Source organism: Penaeus monodon, chromosome 26 (assembly GCF_015228065.2).
Source record: "Penaeus monodon isolate SGIC_2016 chromosome 26, NSTDA_Pmon_1, whole genome shotgun sequence".
NCBI lineage: Eukaryota > Metazoa > Arthropoda > Malacostraca > Decapoda > Penaeidae > Penaeus > Penaeus monodon.
The window spans coordinates 6,635,969-6,641,238 of NC_051411.1; positions in this window are offsets into that span (position 1 = coordinate 6,635,969).

A 5,270-nucleotide genomic window follows, 5' to 3' on the forward strand; every position below is an offset into this window, starting at 1 on the left:
GTCTACATTGTCTCTCCCTCTCTGTTTCACGAGACATGTCCTTTAATGCAGCGGCTCCCGTCGAGGGCGGATGCTCACTTACATCATAGAAGAGCCAAAATAGAAAGCAGGGCTGGACACCTGCATCCGTCTAAGGAGGAAAGGCAGCTGCTGGGGACAGAGGTGTGAAACGTACTATCCGGTCATGCTGTTTATTGGTTACATGCGCGTGGCAGATGTCAAACAGAAAGAATGGTCTCAATGCAGGTGAATAATAGGGGTCTTAGCTTGCTTGTCTATTGTTGAAGGTAGATGTGAGATCCCCAAGAGACCTTCCGTGTCCCGAAGTCGAGGATGAGGTGGTGGAGCTGGACCCTGTGTGGCTTTGTCTGTCTACATTGTCTCTCCCTCTCTGTTTGACGAGACATGTCCTTTTATGCGGCGGCTCCCTTCGAGGGCGGATGCTTACTTACGTCGTAGAAGTGCCAGAAGAGAAAGCAGGGCAGGACACTTGCATCCACCCAAGTAGGAAAGGCAGCTGCTGGGTACAGAGATGTGAAACGTACCATTTGGTCTTACTGTGTATTGTTTACATCGCTCGGCCACTTGCAAGGCTCGTCCTCGAGCCGTCTGCAACACTAGAACACTGCCATAGGGATAAAAGTTCTGCTCGGCGTCTACAGCTGATTCCTGGTGATCTGATGATTGCTAGGTTCGTCGTGTGCCAGGTGCGGAGATTTTGCACTGAGGTGCAACATTCAGTAGGAAGGAGGGTCACATCGTCTTCTGAGGCTGAAATATAAGTGTACCAGGCCAGTAAAAAGGCAAAGAAGAAGGATAATAATATGTTTGTCAATCACCTTACTAAGCTGGAAGAAAATGGGAACATCAAGAAAACTTGTCACAATAATTTGTCAAGTAAGGTGTTAATTAATTTTATTTGTCAGGGTTTGTGAGAACTACAGAACCATCATATTGTAGAGAAAAAAATATTTGGACTAGAATTCCACATCTTTGGGACAAATATGCAGGTGTATATATGCTTCGAACTTTGAGGCAGCTGGGCCTGTACTTAATTCTAACCATGCGCGTCCCGAGCGCGCCAATCGTGTGAGCGTAAGAGCGCGTAATTTCTAGGTGCATCGGGCGCAGGATTCCTTCCTTAAAATTAACTTGCTGTGATAATAACTATGTAAACCTATATAAAGCATGGTGTCTGTAGTGCGGTAATATCAATTGAAACATGCTCCATATTCACCAATACCTTAAAACTAAAGAAGCATAAATTCCAGCATTACTGAGGACAAGATATCGAACTTCGAGAGGACGTCATGAAAGCGATTTGGGTTCAGTTATAAGTCAAAGGGATGGCACTTAGTAAAATCCATAATCCTAGAGTGAATTCCGTGTAGACTAGCAAAGTAGGTGGGTTAATGGTTGGAGGGGTATTCGAATGTATAAGCGAACGATTAGCTCGGTAAATGATATTACAGTGATATTACATAAAACAACGATATATATGTATACGCGGAATATAACCGAAGACGCAAATTGGAATGAAGTAATTACTAATAGGCATAACATAAAGATGAAGAATCGATAATTTTATGAATTTCCCAACAATAAACATGAATAAAGTACACAAGAATAAGCAATATAACAACAATTGGTATAAAAAGGCACACAATTACTTACTCTGAGAAAAAAGCTGCAATGTGAGCACAAAAATGATAATGGACAGAAAAATACTAATAACACAATACATCAATTACGGAAAAGGGCTGGACACTGAGGTGTGAGGTGAGGGTGTGTCACTTAGGTTTGATCTCTGTGTGTGATTTCGTTTGTTTTTAGTAGTGTGTTTATAAGTAGCGTGTACTTTGAATTTGAAAGAAGGCAGCTGGTATGTAAGGTGTAAGGGGGGGGGGGTAATAGTTAATCTGGCACTAATACTTACTTTTAATAGTAGCGAGGAAGTATTAGTGGTGCTGAGTAGAACAGCGGGTCCGTGGTTGCGCTGACGAGGGTTCGCAAAGAGTTGGCGTGGCAGGAGGGCCGGACTGGCGAAGGTGGCGGTGTAGAGTGTGGGAATATATCGTCAGCGACTTCCTCAGGAGGCAAGCACAGGCGTGAGTGGTCAGCACGAAGTAGTAGGGTAGACATGGTGTAGGTAGGCGCGACCAGAAGAGAACTTGGTAGGATGGCTGGGCATTAAGGGAGGCGAGGAGGCGAGGTTCTTGATCACTGCTGCCATCAGATGTCAACGAGAGAATTTCCTGAACACCCTTGCTATCAGATATCAGCGAGAGAGGGTGGCATTAGTGCAGGCGAATGAAAGAGGTTCTTAGCTTGCTGGTTTATTGTTGAAGGTAGAGGTGAGACCTCCGAGAGACCCTCCATGTCCTTAGGGTCGAGGACGAGGTGGTGGAGCTGGACCCTGTGTGGCTTGGTCTGTCTGTGTATCCACCACTATAGCCACACGAGGATGATGGTGCTCCTAATATATTTTAATGCCTAACGATTCGTTCAACGCAAAAGTACCTCCTCCCCTTAAAAGTATGTGTATTGCACGGTACTTCACACATTAAATTTCATGCAATATCATAGGTGAAATTCTTTCCTCTGTCGAAACAACTGGGTGAAATAAAGTCAAAGTATCATCACCTTATATATTTCTGTTATTAAAAAAAGAAAACGTTTCATTTAATATTATTTGAAGTTGTTCCTCTTGTTTTTTAAATCTGACATGTAGTACGTATACATAAGCGTCCGGATGAATAATAATTAAAAGTTCTGTATTTGGAATGACTACGGAGGTTAAAAAATACGTCAATAAAATAAAAAACAAACTGATAATGATAATATATAATGATGATAATGAAAAATACAAAAACATCAAACGATGATAATGATTATGAAATCAAAGATGATGATAAAACTAACAGTGACATGTCTTAGACATGTAGTATAAGCCGAATCATAAATAGAAAACGAAAAGATGAACATAGATTAATTAGCACGTAGCATTTGAATACAAAAATAAACGTGTATGGATACATATTTTCATTCTTTCCTCTCTACCTCTCTTTCCGTAATGATTTTTTTTCCTAAGTGCTTTCCCTCAAGTGCGACCGAAAATATGAAAGCAGCATTTGCACGAAGTACCACAGGGCGATATAGTAACATACAGCATATTATTTTAATCCTCACACACCATATTACACAAGGTTTAAAGCTGTGAGCACTATTCGTTCACACTATTACATCCCTGGGAAACCCTGTCATGCCGGACGAATTCTTGAAAACACGAAGGAACGAAAATTTTACCCTTAATTTCGTAGCGTAATTATTGTTGTGAATTCCGGTCCCCGCCTATAACCGTAAAGTAAAGAGCGTGTGGCAACTGGAGGCTGTAAGGAGCAAGTGTATTCCTGGAAAACCGATCACGTCATCTGAATTCTTGAAGAAGGAGAAAAAGAAAAAGGAAGATGAAAAGAAATCCTAGATATAAAGAATAATGTAAAAATAAATAAATAAATAATATACGATATAAACTATAAGTATATAAAACAATATATGAAGTGATAAATGAATAGCTCGTCTCCCTGTGGACGATCCTGCCCATAAGGTTGTCTCTCTGCGAGACAACCCTGGGTGGAGGAGACCTGTGGGACGACCCGGAGATCATGGCTTGGGCAGCTCGACGAGACCTGTCGCGAGGAATTAGAGATGGGCCGTGTGCCTGCCTGGAGACTCGCCTCGAGGGATCCTTGTGGCTGGAAGAGAAGGGTGGATGCGGCTATGCGCCCCCTTCGGCTTTAGCCCCTTGATGATGATGATGAAATTATTAGCGAAATCGCAAAAAATACCGCTAATTCTGCACTGATCGTGAGCAAATTGGCAGTTGTGTGTGTGTGTGTGTGTGTGTGTGTGTTTTTTTTTTTTCTTTCTTTTATTTTATTTTATTTTTTCTTCTTTTTGCTTTCGCCTTTATGATATTGTATTTTAAAGATGAAATCTATCCTAAGCTGACGTGCATATAGTACGAGTCATATGTGGTTTAGGAAAGCTCTAACGGGGAGAAATTGAACCCCTGGCATTGCGAACATAAATTGATCATATGAAAAAAATCTTCCTTGCGTACTTGTGGACCGAATAATTATTAAGACGGTGAAGAAAGGGTCATATGCTCAAATTCATCGTCTTTTGTCACCGCGGGAAGTCACGACTACGTTATACTTCCGAGAAACTGATGCCGAATAGATGTCAAAATGGGGATGACTGAAGGACCGACAATTTAAGAACTAAACGAAGCAAAACAGAAGCAATGAGAAACAAAAGGCCTTATATATATATATATATATATATATATATATATATATATATATATATATATATACATATAGATACATACATACATATATATATATATATATATATATATATATATATATATATATATATATAATATAGATACATACATACATATATAATATATATATATATATATATATATATATATATATATATATATATATATATATATGGGGCCGCGGTGGCCGAATGGTTAGAGCGTCGGACTCAAGACTGTCACGACGGCAATCTGACTTCGAGGGTTCGAGTCACCGACCGCCGCGTTGTTTCCCTTGGGCAAGGAACTTCACCTCGATTGCCTACCTAGCCACTGGGTGGCCAAGCCAGCCCAAGTCAGTGCTGGTCCCAAGCCCGGATAAAATAAGAGAGAATGATTACCTAAAAAAAAAAAAAAAAAAAAAAAAAAAAAAAGGTACCACCGGCACTCTCCGTGGAAAGGAACTGGGGACCCTACCACGTACTCACTCCAAGAGCGTCACAACGTGAAAGCTGCAATTGAGTATCATGCTGTGACCACGGCGGCTCAGACATGAACCTACCGTTAAATGATGATGATATATATATATATATATATATATATATATATATATATATATATATATATATATATATATATATATATATTAAAGAGACGGACATGGAAAGCCGTGTGAAGAATTTTGAAGGCCGGTCTCAAACATGCATATATTTCAAAAAAGCCAAAATCCATTCTAGGTTAGTTGGTGCTCATCTTAGCGAGTATTTGTTCATAATGCTCTAGACAGTTGTTTAACCTTTTTATGAATACCCCGTTAAGTCATTTATCATCTGTGCTTAGGTTCCCAATTTTTTATTTTATTTTATTGATTACTACTTCTCTTATATTATATATATATATATATATATATATATATATTTTATATATAAAATATGTGTGT